Source organism: Ranitomeya imitator, chromosome 4, assembly GCF_032444005.1.
Source record: "Ranitomeya imitator isolate aRanImi1 chromosome 4, aRanImi1.pri, whole genome shotgun sequence".
NCBI classification, from domain to species: Eukaryota; Metazoa; Chordata; class Amphibia; order Anura; family Dendrobatidae; genus Ranitomeya; species Ranitomeya imitator.
In genome coordinates, this window is record NC_091285.1 from 723,691,016 (window position 1) to 723,708,334 (window position 17,319).

The window sequence follows — 17,319 nt, forward strand, 5'->3', positions numbered from 1 at the left end:
TCCAGGTATTCTAATATCGCCCTCTTTACATCTAGAGTATGATATTTTTTCTCCTCTTCTGAACCTGGATCTTCATAGAAGGATGGTAAATAAATCTCCTGACTTCTATGAAATTTAGATGCTACTTTTGGTAAATATGCAGGATCAGGCTTTAAGACAATCTTATCCTGGAGAATTATTAGATAGGGAGGATCTACTGATAACGCATGTATATCACTGACCCTCCTGGCAGATGTTAATGCTAAGAGTAGAGCTGTTTTTAAGGTTAAATTTTTTATTGAAATAGAGTCCAATGGCTCGAACGGAGGTTCAGTCAACGCCTCAAGCACCAAATTTAAATCCCAAGGGGGTATTCTTACAATATGGATTGGGTTAGAACGCTGACATGCCTTAATAAATCTAGCAACCCATCTATTACCAGCTATATCACTGTTATATAGAGCTCCCAAGGCTGAAACATGAACTCTTAGAGTGTTGACCGCTAAGCCCAATTCCCAGCCTTTCTGAAGGAATTCTAAAATAGCTGAAATCGGAGCCTTATCTCCTAATGGTTGCTGATGAAACAAAAGGAATTTTTTCCAAATTTTTGAGTAGATCTTTGTAGTGACCTCCTTTCTACTTTTCAATAAAGTAGTTATTAAAGCGTTAGAGAACCCCCTCTCCCTCAGAAGCTCCCTCTCAAATTCCAGGCCGTTAAGTGAAGAGTCTCCAAATTTGGATGATGAAATGGACCCTGAGAGAGGAGTTCCGGAACCACTGGCAACACCCAGGGATCGGTCACAGACATTGTCATGAGGAGAGAGAACCAAGGCCTCCTGGGCCAGAAGGGGGCGATTAAGATCACTCTGGCTCTTTCCTCCCGGATCTTCCTGAGAACTATCGGAATCAGACACATTGGGGGAAAGGCATATGCCAGCTGGAAGTCCCAACGGACACGAAGGGAATCCACTATAAATGGTTGGTCTGTTATATGTAAGGATGCGAACTTCCTGACCTTCCTGTGCCTCCTCGTAGCAAACAGATCTATTGTCGGCAACCCCCACAGATTGACTATCTGATCGAATATCTGTTGGTTTAGGGACCACTCTCCCTGACGAAGGGAATGGCGACTGAGGTAGTCCGCCTCTATATTGAGTTCCCCTCTTATATGTACTGCCGACAGGGATTGTAAGTGTTTCTCGGCCAGAGACAATATCTGTGCTGTAGTGGTCATCAGGGATCGAGACCTTGTCCCCCCCCTGATGATTGATGTAGGCTACCACAGTCATATTGTCTGTTTGTATCTGTACATGTGAATTCCTCAGGGATGGTAGTAAGGAAAGAAGAGCCTGATAGACTGCAGTAAGCTCTCTTAGATTCGAGGAATTCTGGGACTCCTGACTCGACCATCGCCCTTGGGTTAGAATATCTCCCATATGGGCTCCCCAACCGAACGGGCTGGCATCTGTTGTAACTGTATTGTTCGGAGTGATGGTCCAGAGAACTCCTTTTGACAAATGTGCTGGATTGAGCCACCATCTCAGATCGTGAAGAGTGGCGGGTGATAATTTGAACTTTCTGCTCAGAGCACCGTGAAGATCTTTTTCTGCTCGAAGAACTTCGTACTGAAGTATTCGGGTACGAGCCTGAGCCCATCTTACCGCCGATATACACGCAGTCAAAGATCCTAGTAGAGACATTGTGTCTCTTAAACTTAAGTGTGGAGCTTTTCTTACGGCCGTGATCCTTTGAACGATCTTCCGCTTCTTGTCTTCTGGTAGGAAGGATGACTGATCTTCTGAGTCTAGAAGAACTCCTAGGAACATTTGACGTCTTGTGGGTTCCAGTTTTGACTTTTCCCAGTTGATTATCCATCCGAGATCCTGTAGGGATGATATTATGGCATTTACCCTAGACGTACACTGATCAATTGAATTCCCTACTATCAAAAAATCGTCTAGATAGGGCACCACAAGGGTTTCTCTTTCCCTAATATGGGCCATTACTTCAGAAACAACCTTAGTAAAAACTCTAGGTGCCATGGACAGGCCAAAGGGCATTGCCAAAAATTGAAAATGTTTAATCTGATGGTTTACCCATACTGCCATCCTGAGGAATTGCTGGTGATTTCTGTGAACTGGAAGATGGTAGTACGCATCTTTTAGATCCAAGACCGACATGTAGCACCTAGGAAACAAAAGCTTAGTTGTTGACATAATGGATTCCATCTTAAAAGCGTGGTACTGAAGATATCTATTCAATTTACGTAAATTTATGATAGTCCTAAAGGACCCATCAGGTTTAGAGATTAAGAATAGCGGAGAATAAAAGCCTGTCTTCTCCTGATGTTTTGGTACTTCTTCAATAACTCGCTTTATAAGCAATTGTTGAATCTCTAATTCTAAGGCCTGTTGTTGGGCCGGAGTGTCCAGTGATGTTATCACAAAATGATCTGGGGGAGTTCTCAAAAATTCTAATTTTAATCCGGACTCAACCATCCCCATTATCCAGGCACTAGAAGTAATCTTTTTCCATCTATCTGAGAAGAACTTTAGTCTTCCCCCTACTGGTAGATCTGTTCTATCTGTAGTTACGTCTACGTCTTGAGAAAGATGAAGGGTTCTTATAGTATCCACCTTTCTTCTTATGATCTGATGTTTCCGAATCGCGATTATACCCCTGCTGGTCTGGCTGGAATCTCCTGAAGGGCATGCGTCTTCGGAAGGCGTTCCTAAAAGTGGGATTAAACGTTTTAGGAAATCCCTTCTTCCTATCTTCTGCCTTTGTAAGGATGTCATCCAGCACCGGGCCGAATAGGTACTCACCCCTACATGGAATGGAGCAAAGTTTGGCTTTAGCCTGGGCATCCCCCTTCCAGGTCTTTAGCCATAGAGCCCGTCTGGCTGCATTCGAAAGACTTGCCGATTTTGCAGCCAATTTCAGAGAATCAATTGAGGCGTCTGCTAGATAAGCTGCTCCTTCTCTGACCTGAGACAGGGAATTCAGCAACTTGTCCCTGGGTACCTTCGCTTTAAGCTGCTCCTCCAGCTGAGTCACCCAGACCATGATTGATCTGGCCGTACAGGTGCCTGCAATAGCCGGCTTAAAGGCTCCAGATGATGACTCCCATAGTTTTTTAAGGAGCATGTCAGCCTTTCTGTCTGAAGGATCCTTGAGGAGCCCTACATCTTCTAACGGAAGTGAGGCTGTTTTTGAAGTAGAGGCTACTGCCGCATCTATTTTAGGAACCTTCATCCACTGTGACAAAGTGTCATCTTCAAAGGGGTACCTTCTTTTTGCCGCTGAAGGTAAGAACCCTTTATCCAGCTTGTCCCACTCTCGTTTGACCAGATCCTTAACAGAATCCACCACTGGGAAGGTTTTCCGACTTCTCTGGCTCAGCCCTGCGAACATGATCTCCTGGGTTGTTTTTGGTTCTTTACTCTCTGCAACCCCCATAGTTGCACGGACTGCCTTAATTAAGGTTTCCATACCCTCCATGGAAAAGCAAGGTCTTCCCTCCTCATCTGAAGAGGATGCCGAAGAACTTTCCGAACACTCGCCTTCTTGTACTGAAGGGCTGGAATCGGACACCAACTCCACACTGCTTTTTTCATGCCGTCTGGTTTTAAGGGATGATTTTATTTCTTCCCTAATTACTTCCCTCAGATCCGATACCCGGAGAGGGGCCTCTTCTTCTAACATACGACATATGCATAATTGGCATAACTTTTTAACATAGGTGTCAGGTAGAGGCTCTGTGCATACAGCACACTGCTTATGCTTGGATTTGGAGACCTTTTTCCCCTATAATAAAGCATAGTGTAGAAAACGGCTGTATCAGGCAATGGTTTACATATTACACTCACCACTGCTGAAAAAATGTAGAGTACCGGTTTTTGAGGGGGTGAGGCGCGACGTGACGCTGGTTTGCCAGGATCCTGCTGCCCACGTTCGCCGCTATGAGGCCTGTGCTCTCCTGCCTGTCGGTGTTCAGCGTCTCCTGCTGAAGACATGTTGCCGCACACACATCTCACCTGAGCGCTGCTCCTTTTCAAAAGTCCCGCGCTCCTCCTCCCGGTCTCCTCCGGAAGTCGATCGATCACTTCCGGGTCATAAGCGCCGACCTGCTCCCGCAGCGTCGCGCGCGTGTGGACGACCCAGGGCGGCGTGCCTTCCCCTGGGAACGCCACTTCGGCATTCAGCCGCTCCTTGCCAGACGAGGGGGGAAGCTGGACACAGGACTTCCCCCGACGCTGCTTCCGGGCCCCCGACTCTGCCGTTCTCACCTGGACACCGCACAGAGGCTTGGCGGACCCGGGTAGGTGAACGAGACCTGTAGGCTCCCGCCGTCCGGACAGGAACCCAAACTGGAGGGCGAGGGGGACCGCCCCTTTTTAACCTGTAGGTTCCTGTCCGGAAGGTGGGCGGATCCCCTCTCTCGTTGTGGGTGCTGTCGTGGCGATAGGAAAATGTTCATTAGCGGAACCGATTCCGGACACAATTGGATGCATGAGATGACCTCATCTTTATGAATTTTCGGAAGTCCATGTAAGATCGTTCATGATCCTGTATGTCCAATAAGATATTCCATTTGTCTCTTTGTCAGGACACCGAGGCTACAACCTTCCTGTATAATTGTATCTGCCTGGTTCTTAAATTCCATTGAAGGATTTATTTTCAACTTCTCATATGTACAAGAGATAATAGATCCATAGTTTTGAGATAATAATCCTTAGAATCTAGGACCACCACCATGCCACCTTTATAATTATGTCCTGCATGTCTGAATCTAGGACCACCACCACGCCACCTTTATAATTATGTCCTGCGTGTCTTAATTCTTTTACAATTTTCCATTGTCTATGTGAGAAATTATTGGCAACTCTAGAACTATCAGATGAAATATTATCATTCAAATCTCCGAGTTCTCTCTCAACCACTTCCTGAAACCTCTCCATACATTCTGATCTCGTCTATTGGATAAAAATATGGATTTTTAAATCGGTAAACTGTGAGATTGATGAATAACGACATCATCCGCTGTGTCTTCATTATCCAAAGACTGTAAAGTAACCAACGAAACCTGCTCCATAAAATCCATGGCTGCAAACTCCTTGGCCGGCACTGAATTTGTGGCTGTCTGTAGATCTTCTTCGCCATCATCTGTATTGTTCAGAAAATGTTTTTTAATGGTTAAGTCACGAATAAATTTGTTTACATCCAAAATGGTGGAAAACAAGTCAAATTTACGATCTGGTACAAAATTGAGACCCAGAGACAAAACTCCCAGTTGTTCATTTGTTAAAATTCTTGAGGACAAATTGAGTACATTATCATGGGAATTTATTTGAACAGGCGTTTCTTGTGCCGTGTTGTGACCCCCTGACTTTCTGCGGTGTTTTCTACCGCCACGCCTCTTACGTTTTTTGAATGCCTAAAAAAAACTTGATAGTGGCATTTTCATACAGAGATAAATCTGATATACTGCAATTGGCATCCGAAGGGTCAAGGTCAGATGACGTAACATTTACATGCGGTCTGATGGCTGCTCGTTTTTGGTGAGCTTGGCCATGTTTTAATAGATTTGGGGGTTCTACGGACGTTCTCCCATTGGCCCCAATCATAGACTTTCTTGTTATACGCAGACCCCCGGGGATCATGTCCTTCCCTATATAGTTCTTGAGGGTAATTTGATCCCAACAAACTTTGGTTTCTTGTAACAGAAGTTTATTCGGACTCCCATGACAGCACACGAGAGAGGGGATCCGCCCTTAAGGAACAGGAAACCTACAGATACAAAAGGGCGGCACCTCTCCCCATGCATCAGTTGGTTTCCTGTTCCTGAAGGGACTGGATGCCTATAGAATCTACAGGAGTCCAGGCCGGCCGGACCGATTCTGGTGGCGAGGGGGTCTCCCACTTCGGCCGGTGCGGGTACCTGATGTAGTCACGGTGGCCCTGGCAGGGCGGCACGGCAGTGACTAGGCAGCGAGGAGCGGTCGCCAGGGGGTGTCCGGTCTCCGGGGCCAGCGTCTGGTAAGTCGCCCTTCCCGTGGGCTGTGGGTCTCTCTGGACAGGGGGGGGGCGCGGCGGCATCTAGGGGGCGCCGATCGGATCGTAGCTGGCCGGCCTCGGCGTTCCACGAGGGCTGCAGCGCTGACAGGAAGCGCTGTAAGCTGTGGTGACGTCGGGGGGCGGAGCCGGCGACGTCTTCCGGATCGGTGAGCTCCTGCGCATGCGCGGGGGCTCCAAGATGGCGGCGCCCACCGGAGATCATGCCGCAATCCCTCCGGAGCGACAATTGATTCCCCACAGCTGCGGGAGGGCGGGAAAATTAAACAAGCAAGCTGGGCAGGGTGCGCTGACCGAAGGAGGGGCTTTATAAGGCGGCTCCAGCAGCATGTTCCCGGGTTCTGGCTCCAATTTACTGAAAATGGATTCAGATCAGGATCAGCAGGTTGTGCTGCTGGAACAAGCATCCCAGAAACCCAAGGAGAAGGAACATGAAAAGAGGAGCGATGGTTCGGGCCGCAGAAGCTCCTCCAGACAGGGGTCTGAAGGATCAGCCAAAAAGGATCCCCCTCGTGCTTCGGTATTTCTGGGTGTGAGCAGCCACTGGTAAGTGATCTTCGAGAAAGTTCACTTAGTGACTAGTCTCCCCTCATGTGTTTTATGCAGGGAAGGAAAAACGTCAGTAAGGCGAAGCATAGGGAATGTGCCATCTGCGGGGTTCCCTTGCCTGACTCACACCCTAAAAAACTATGTGACCCCTGTATCCAGCAGACGGTGAGGTTGTGGAAGGAGGGGACGGGGTATAGCATGTAGATTTTACACTCTAGTCTACCTTACTTATCCCTGTAGGTAGCCGAAGAATCCTCCTCTATTACGGCCAGTCTCAAGGAGATGATTAGAATGGAGGTTAAAGAGTCCTTTAAAAACCTTTCACAGTCAGGAGGTTCTAGGCAGAGAACTGAGTGGGCATCTGATTCGTCTATGGAAAAGGACAAGTCTGAAGAATCGGACGATTCAGCAGCATCATCCTCCTCTTCGGAAGAAGACGCTGCTCGGTTTTGCCTACCCCTAGAAAGGATAGACAAATTGGTAAAGGCGGTCAGAGGCACAATGGGTATATCGGAACCCAAGCCTCAACTATCCAAAGAACAAATGATGTTCAGTGGATTGGAGCAAAAGAAGCGCAGAGTGTTTCCTTTAAATGAGAAAATACAAGATCTTATTAATAGGGAGTGGAGAAAACCGGAGAGAAAAGGCTCCTTACCACCTGCGCAAAAACGTCGATACCCTTTTGATGACCCAGCAGTAGGTAACTGGGAGAAAGCACCAAAGCTGGATGCAGCAATTGCCAAGGTAGCTAAACGATCTTCTCTCCCATTTGAAGATATGGGAACACTTAAAGACCCCCTGGATAGGAAAGTGGATACCTTCCTGAAGGGAACCTGGGAGATGGCAGCTGGCTCCTTAAGACCTGCGGTAGCTTCAACCTGCACTGCAAGGTCAATGATGGTCTGGCTGGACCAGTTGGAGACCCAATTAAAACAAGGGGCCTCTAGAGAGTCCATTCTCTCAGCATTACCTGTAATCCAGGAGGGGGCGGCTTTTTTATCAGACGCCTCAATTGACTCCGTAAAGTTGGCAGCTAGAGCAGCAGGACTTTCTAATGCTGCAAGGAGAGCCCTATGGCTGAAATGCTGGCCGGGGGATATGCAGGCAAAAGCGAAGCTCTGCGCTATCCCTGGATGAACTCCTGGAGAAAGCAGGAGATAAGAAAAAGTTTCCCAACCTGTTCAATCCATACCGTCGTCCCTTCAACAAAAGAAGGTTCAACCGAGGAGGAAAGCGAGCCTTTTCACCAGGGAGAGATCGTCCCAGATGGGAGGATAGGCGAAAGCGAGGTACAGGTCTCATGTTTCGCCGTAACCAGACGGAAAATAAAAAACAAGACCAATGACTGGCAATTCCAGTGGGAGGGAGACTATTGCGTTTCTCGGCAGAGTGGTCGAAAATCACAAACAGCGTTTGGATAAAAGACACTGTTTCCCATGGTCTCAAGCTGGAATTTGTTCATATTCCACAGGACAAATTTAGTTTAACACCCTGGCGCTCATCTCCCACTGAACAATTCGCCCTAGAAGAGGAAGTGAGGACTCTTTGTTCCAAAAATGTTTTATTAGAAGTGCCGTATTCTCAGGCAGGGGAAGGGTTTTACTCTCCCCTGTTCCTAATCCAGAAGCCTGATAAATCTTACAGGACCATTATAAATCTTAAGGGTCTCAATAAGTTTTTGGTGAAACACACTTTCAAAATGGAGTCCATCAATTCGGCAATAAAAATGCTTTTCAACAACTGTTTCATGGTAGTAGTGGATTTGAAAGATGCCTACTATCATGTACCCATTCATGCTGATTTCCAACGGTACCTGAGGGTAGCGATACTAATGGGGGGTAGGATTCAACATTTTCAATTCAGAGCGCTCCCCTTTGGGATCACCTCGGCACCTAGGGTGTTTACTAAAATAATTGCGGAAGTCATGGCGCATTTAAGAGAGTCAAATATCCTTATAGTCCCCTACTTAGACGATTTCCTCATTGTAGGTAACTCGGTAGATCATTGTCTGTCACAATGGGAGATTGCTAAAACCAAACTAGAACGGTTGGGTTGGATCATAAACTTTGAAAAATCAAAATTACAGCCCCTAAATGTTCAAAAATTCCTGGGGTTAATGTCGAATTCAGTGACACAGCAGTGTCTCCTCCCTATAGAGAAAATGGACCAAATTCAGAGTTTTGTATTAAGAGCAATCAATACACCTTCCATGACACTTAGACAAGCAATGTCTCTACTTGGGTCACTCACATCTTGCATCCCAGCAGTTAAGTGGGCTCAGTTCCACACCAGGTCCCTACAAAAAGAAGTCCTGTTCCATGACAGAGCCTTAGGAGGCGCATTGAATGGGAAATTGACATTGAGGCCGATAACATTGAATTCCCTTAGATGGTGGCTAGATAAACAAAATTTATCAGCAGGGGTTCCCTGGATGGTGGATGTCACCCACGTGATAACCACGGATGCCAGCTCTTCAGGGTGGGGAGCCTATATGGGGGACATGGTGGTCCAGGGACAGTGGGAACCCTTCACAACATTTTCATCAAATCAAAGAGAGTTGTTGGCAGTTGAACTGGCTGTTAAAAAATTCCTCGTATATCTGCAGGGCCAGCACGTCAGAATTCTGTCGGACAACAGAGTGGCGGTCGCTTACATAAACCGGCAAGGGGGAACTCGTTCCGAAACTTTAATGCAGATCACGGATCGGTTGTTCCAGGTGGCAGAGCTCAATTTTCTATCTTTGACAGCTCTTCACATCAAGGGAAAAGAAAATGTGGCAGCAGATTTCCTCAGCCGAAATGTGTTAAAACAGGGAGAGTGGTCTCTCAACGAGGACATTTTCAATCTTGTCGTCCGCAGATGGGGTCAACCAGTGGTGGATCTATTCGCCACCAGAAACAACAGAAAAGTAAAACTTTTTTGCTCCCTAAATCCCAGGGAGAATCCCCTGGCGGTAGACGCGTTTCTCATAAAATGGGATTTTCCACTGGCCTATGCTTTCCCACCACTGAACCGGATACCTCTAGTGGTGAGGAAAATCAGGGAGGATCGAGCGAAAGTCATCCTTATCGACCCCTTTTGGCCCAGAAGAACCTGGTTTGCCTGGCTCAAGACAATGTCTGTAGCGGTCCCCTGGGTACTACCAGAGATCCCGAACTTGCTTTCTCAGGGACCGATCTCCCATCCACAAGTGGCGGGGCTCCATTTGACGGCATGGAGTTTGAACGGTCACTATTAGTGGGGAAAGGCTTCTCTCCAAACTTGGTAGAGACACTCCTAAAGAGTAGAAAGCAAATAACTACGAGAATCTACTCTAGGACTTGGAGAAAGTTCTTGTCTTGTTCAAAGTTTAATATCCAAGACGGGGTGCCAATACAACAAATCCTAGAGTTCCTACAGAAGGGGTTCGAGTTAAAACTCTCTCCTAGTACCCTTAGGGTACAGGTCTCAGCTTTAGGTGCCCTATTTTCCTGTAATATAGCGAATAACTACTGGATAGCGAGGTTTATGAAGGCAGTTAGTAGATCTACACCACTGCATAAAGACAGAACAGTTCCATGGGATTTAAATTTAGTTCTGTCCTCTCTAACTAAACCCCCCCTTTGAACCTCTGCAGGAGGCCTCGATCAAAATGTTGACACTTAAGACAGCCTTCCTGATCGCCATAACCTCAGCTCGCAGGATAGGGGATATACAGGCACTTTCCAGAGCTCCTCCATACACTGAAATCTTGTCAGAGTAATCCTTAGACCAGACCCAGCATATCTACCAAAGGTGGCGACACGGTTCCACAGATCACAGGAGATAGTTTTGCCGTCCTTTATTCCTAATCCCTCTAATCCTAAAGAGCAGGAGCTTCATACGTTAGACGTCAGGAGATCTCTTCTTCAGTATATTTCAGCTACTGATAATTGGAAGAAAGATGGGGCTCTGCTTCTTTCCTTCCAGGGTCCAAAGAAAGGGTTTAGAGTATCAAAATATTTACTGGCTAAATGGATTAGGGAAACTATCTCTCTAGCTTATACAGCAGGTGGGGGGCCAGCTCCGCAGAACCTAAAGGCACATTCCACCCGGGCCATGGCGTCATCCTGGGCAGAAAGATCTGGAGTGTCAGTGGAGCAGATATGTAAGGCGGCCACATGGTCATCCCCTTCCACTTTCTTTAAATACTATCGGTTGGATTTGGGGTCCTCCTCCGATCTTTCCTTTGGGGTAAGGGTGCTACAGACTATGAAAAAACAACACAAGAAATAGACCATAAAAGGGGATCACCCAAGGCAATGGATTAAATATGAAAATTACAAATTTTATTAGAATAACACTCATGGACATAGGAAACAACCACATGGAGCACACAATTAAAAGCATTTAAAATTGGTCACACATAGGACCTAGAAACATGAACAAACGGCCCATAATAGAACCCTCCTCCTAGATGCGATCCCTCCCCAAACACACTGTAATGGCTAATAATAATATATAGTACGGTGTAAGATGTCTGCATGAACAGCACTATTGGAATATAGGGTAAAGCAACACAACCTAAGAAGTATAGTTGTGACCATGATATATAATGCACCAGTCTGTGAATACCTCACACCAGTAGGATTACCTATGTAACACAAATAAGCAGATATGCAAAAAAAAAAAAAAAAAACAACCTTTTTGCAATAACATAAGACATAGACAAAAGCTTAATAAAGCATACACAGTGAATCAGATTGATCCCAAACCACACATATAGCATGTAGGTCTACTCCATTAAGGTATAGAGTTGTATATAATGCAGAGTTAGTTGTGTAGCGCTTCCACTGGTCTAGTCTAACGTGGTATATAACCTGTGCCATTAAGTTGCAAAAGCTCCCATAGTAAGGGAAATAAAAAGATCTGCTGAGGAGTGAGGGTTCAGATCACCAATAACAAGAAACCAGTATGCAAACCCAGGAGCTGTTCAAGCTCTGTACATAGCCAAGGGGGGTATCAACAGGAGGAGCAGAGACCCTACGCGTGTCGCCACACCAGTGGCTTCGTCAGGGGTAGCTCCTATGGAGATCCTGCGTCCTTATCTAATCGAGTAATTGCAATTTAAGCAGTTGCAGCTGTGCTGCTTACCAGAGGCCGGCATGTGTTCCATCACCCAGTTTCCTATGTGGATCCCCGTTTCCTATGTGGTGCCCCCGCTCTAGTTATTAGGGTGCTACAGACTATAGTCCCTCCCTAAGGTAGTTTACATCTCTGTAAATCTCTCGTGTGCTGTCATGGGAGTCCGAATAAAGCATTAAGCTACTTACTGGTAGCGGCATTTTTCGGAGGCCCATGACAGCACCCTTAGTTCCCTCCCTATTCACGTGGGGGTAGCACTTCCTGATATGTATATAGCGTAATATGTAAATCTCACGTATGGTGTCTTATTACAATAATGGGTTATTTTGTTTCAAATGTATATAATGTATATTTGTGTACCACTAACCGCGGCAGTCCTCTCAGGCTCTGAAATACAACTGATGCATGGGGAGAGGTGCCGCCCTTTTGTATCTGTAGGTTTCCTGTTCCTTAAGGGCGGATCCCCTCTCTCGTGTGCTGTCATGGGCCTCCGAAAAATGCCGCTACCAGTAAGTAGCTTAATGCTTTCTCCAGATTATTAAGACCTTCTGGTAAATCAGGTGCGGTATTAAGATCACTTGCGTCACTAAAAAAAACATGCGCCGCCTTTTGTGATCTCTCTCTGGACAAGTTAGTTGCCATAATGAACTGATGATTAAAATGTCCCGTGTACGAGTATGTGCAAGTAATATATGACAACAATGAGTAATATCAAAAAATGGGAGCACGCCAAGGAGCAAAGGCAATCAGACCTGCACATAAGAAAATAGAAAAGAAAAGCCAGCTCACCGAGCAACCACCGCAGGAGCACGGAACTCCACGCTGATCAACGAGGTCGATTCCAGAGGGGTAAAAAAAAAAAAAAAAAAAAAACGTGTTCTGGCTCCATTGTAAAATTCAGGCTCTGTAACTTTATTGAATCCTGTTTAAAAGCAGTGGTGATCCAACTCTCCAAGAGCACACGGGACAGCGAGCGACGCGTTTCGATCCGAAAGGATCTTTATCCAAGCTACAACTAATGCGCACTAACAATATATAGGAATTCACAACGAATGAAAATTGTCACATGACCCCACCAAAGGTCCTGAACATCTAAAAGAGAACAGATATAAATAACACAAATAGAAATAAATGAAAAAAACATTAAAAACATAGTTGGAAATGCAATAAAACATTAGTAATAAGACATCGGTTCACTACGTTTATTTAATCCTGCTGGAAATCGCGTGTTTAAAGGGCCTCTGTCACCCCCTCCAGCCGTTAGAAACTGAAAGATCCATCTTGTGCAGCAGTAATGCTGCATTCTGACAAGGTGGCTCTTTTAGTTATTGGTGCAGTCAAAGCAGAAATAAAGCGTTTTATAATTTCTCAAAAATACCTGTCTTTAGTCGTGGAGGCAGGTCTTAACCCCCCTGCTTTACACGCCACACTGCCGTCACTCAAATCTTCTTCGGTGCCGGGCGCCGCCCCCTCCACGCTGTTTTCAAGTCAAATCCGGCGCCTGCGCTGTTTAGTACTGGCTGGTGCAGGCGCAGTGAGCTCTGCCCGTCTGACCTCAGATGCAGTCTCGCAGACCGCGCGGCCACCCAGCTTGTGAATCCCAGCCCCGCACTGTGAATAAAGCATAACACTGCGGGGCTGGGATTCACAAGCAGGGCGGCCGCACAGGCGCGGTCAGTGAGACTGCATACGAGGACAGACAGGCAGCACTCACTGCGCCTGCCCCAGGCAAGACAAAAGAGCGCTGGCAGATTTCAAAACAAACAGCGCTGAGGAGGCGGCGCCCAGAAGACTTGAGTGACGGCTGTGAGGCATCTGCAGCAGGGGGGAAAGACCTGCCTCTCGGACTGAAGACAGGTATTTCGGACAAATTACAAAACAGATTATTTCTGCATTTACAGCACCACTAACTAAAAGAGCCACCTTGTCAGAATGCAGCATTACTGCTGCACAAGGTGGCTCTTTTAGTTTAACACGCCTTGGGGGGGGTGACCGGTTCCCTTTAAATACACAGATAAAAAGTCAATTCTTCTTGGTTTGCAAAAACATAGTCGTCTCTGTAATTATGATATACTCTGGTTTCATAGAAGCATAGAATGGTAGAGTTGGAAGGGACCTCCTGGGTCATCTGGTCCAACCCCCTGCTCAAAGCAGGATTCACTAAATCATCCCATACAGATGTCTGTCCAGCCTTTGATTAAAGACTTCCATTGAAGGAGAACGCACCACCTCCTGTGGCCGCCTGTTCCACTCATTGATCACTCTCACTGTCAAGTTTTTTTCTAATATCTGATCTGTGTCTCCTCCCATTTGGTTTCATCCCATTGCTTCTAGTCTTTCCTTGTGCAAATGAGAATAAAGATGATCCCTCTACAATGTGACAGCCCTGGAGATATTTGTACACAGCTATGAAGTCTCCACTCAGTCTTTTTTGAGGCTGAAACCTCCCCTTTACTTGGAGCTATGGCAACTATTTTTATGCCTAGCTCGCTGTATAAATCTTGTATACTAAATACACAATGATCAGGATGTGCTCCGCATCATGGGGATTATTTTAAGCGTAAACACAGTAATTACATGACCCGCCTATGGAGAAATCCACTCTTTGCGTTTAGCTGCAAGCGGCTTCAGTGAGTTATAGATCAATCGATGGACATTCAGAATATATAATTCTTATATCTCTAGCCTGGATTGGTGCCCCTGTATATCACTTTAATAAAGAATCTTAGGCTTTCTGTACTATTTTGAGTGAGTAGAGGGGGGTCAGAATGGGTCACAGCGTGTGTCTAAAATCAAAATATGGCATTTTTTTACATTGTGACTATGCTTTTGTTCATTTTTATTGCCAGATGTAGTACTTTGGATTTTTCCTTGTTAAAACACATTTTATTAGTTGCTGCCCACTGCTCCAGTAAATTTATCTTTTCGAATCCTCTCTTCTCTAGTATTAGCTATCCCTCCTAGCTTTGTCTCATCAGCAAATTTAATCAGTGTACCCTCAATGCCTTCCTCTAAATTGTTTCTTCACAACAATGATATAAGCATCTTCTGGACCCCACCATGATACCGACATCTTCCGGAACCCACCACAATGCCGATGTGTTCTGGATGCCACAATGATACAAGCATCTTCCAGACCCTGCTATGATGCCAATGTCTTCTGCACCCCACAATGAAACAAGCATCTTCCATACCCAACCACGATGCCAGTCTTCTGCACCCCACAATGATGCCAGCATCTTCCAGACCCTGCTACGATGCCAATGTCTTCTGCACACACAATACCGACATCTTCCGGAACCCACCACAATGCCGATGTGTTCTGGATGCCACAATGATACCAGCATCTTCCAGACCCTGCTACGATGCCAATGTCTTCTGCACACACAATACCGACATCTTCCGGAACCCACCACAATGCCGATGTGTTCTGGATGCCACAATGATACAAGCATCTTCCAGACCCTGCTACGATGCCAATGTCTTTTGCACACACAATGATACCGACATCTTCCGGAACCCACCACAATGCCGATGTGTTCTGCACTTCACTCTGATACAGATATTTCTTGCATCTACACCTAAACCAAGACATCAGATATTAGGCTGTTCACATTTGCGTTGCTGCGTCGGCGACGCAACGCAAATAAAAACGCACCAAAACGCACGCAAAAACACTGCATTTTGCGACGCATGCGTCCTTTTTTGCCGAAATTTGGACGCAAGAAAAATGCAACTTGTTGCGTCTTCTGCGCCCGACGCTTGCGGCAAAAAAAAAAAAAAAAACGCAAAACGCATGTCGTGCGTCCCCCATGTTAAATATGGGGGCGCATGACGCATGCGTCGCCCGACGCTGCGTCGGGAAACCCTAATGTGAACGTAGCCTTACCGACATACAATCGACCATAGAAACAGCATCTGCCAGAAGGAAACGTTGTGGAAGTCGTGATGGATGCATTATTCATTTATGTCAGTTGGAAGGTCACAGATTCACCCGCTGTGATCTTTGTGTCAGACCGTTCTCTGCTGCCCCCCATCATCCGGACAATTACACGATTGGCTGAAGATAATGGAGGAGACTGCAGGCCGTCACTCATAGGTCAGTTATCGGGAAACTAACAGTGAGCATATGGCTTATAGACCTCCGATTCCAACGCAGGGAATATATGTACAGTCAACGCAAACTCCAGACTACTTGCCGCCACCACCAGTTGTTTTATACTGGCCGACTGGAGGCCTGGTAGGTAGTGTATGACTTTTGGGGTGCGGGTACATTTTATATTTAATCCAAATGATCGGCAGCATTTTAAAAAAAATGATTTTTACAACACAATACAGCGTATACAGTTACAGAAAATAAAAGGGCTGACAGCTTAGTATAGCGATCAGACACGATTCCGCTTACAGGATGTGTATTCTACTAGAACGCCATAATTCGGCTTGAACTTTTATTACCACCCGAGTTACTCACCCGACTGTGATAACCTCACATACTCCAGGTTGTGGGATCTGTTTTGCCCTTCAGATTGAAGAAAATCCCAAGTTATGCGATAACTCCTCTGGATGGCCGCAGAAGTTAGAGCCATATTTTCCATCATGATTTTACCTTTCCCCAGAGATCAAACACGGCATGGCTTGTGTTAGTCGTTATCCAGCCACTATGGATTTGTAGCCAGGGATTGCGGTTAAAAACTTGCGTGTTCTTCACCAGTTCATCTGTATGTCTCATCACTTTCGATTTATTCAAACTCCCAATATTCACAATTTTCATTGGGGAGACAAGTCTGTGGTGGCCATTGTAGCCCCTGCAGGAAATCAGTGTCACTTGTAATCAAAATGCATTTTCTTGTGACCGAGATAAATATTAATGATTGCTTATCCCAATTGTGAAGGCAGCTGACCGCACGAGTGCAGTCCCTGACCGATGACATCCCCAACGTACTCGATGGAGACGCTACAGCCATAGGAGTAGGCAGGGCCACCATCACAGCATTACTGCCCTGACTGGCATATGGGGTCCGATGAGCAGAGGGGGTCTGCATCAGGCCCTGTCTCTCCTGGTCATTGGGCCCCAGCGGCAGGATTCTGGCATTCTGCGTCCAAGACGAAGGTTCAGTTAAACTCTAGACGTCCGGGCATGCATGGCAATAGTTAAAAGCAGCCAGCCAAGCGGAGGCTGGCAGCTGACGTCAGAGCACATGTCGCCAGCATATGAGGTCATTCGACGGTGAGTGCATGCTTCAACTGCGGAGAGAACTTCGCCGCAGGAGCGCAGCCAGGTAAGAATGTTTATTGAAAGCATCAAGATGGGAGACAGGGGGGCGGGCAAGGATCGAGACAGACAGGGCATCATTTGGCTGGGGCCAGGATGGGGGATATTACCATAGGGGATAATTAGGGGATATTACTGCAGTGATTTATTTATTTTATTTTTTTGAGGATACTGTTTTACATGGGGCGGTCCTGTTTCTGTGCAGAGCAACACTGTCACTTTTCTTCTTCATTTAGTGTAGTGTAGAAGTTGGGAAAAAAAAGTTAAGTAAAGTGCTCTGCAAGCAGAGCTCTAAATAACTTATTTCCTTGGTGTTGCCCACATGGTCTCCTCAATGAGGA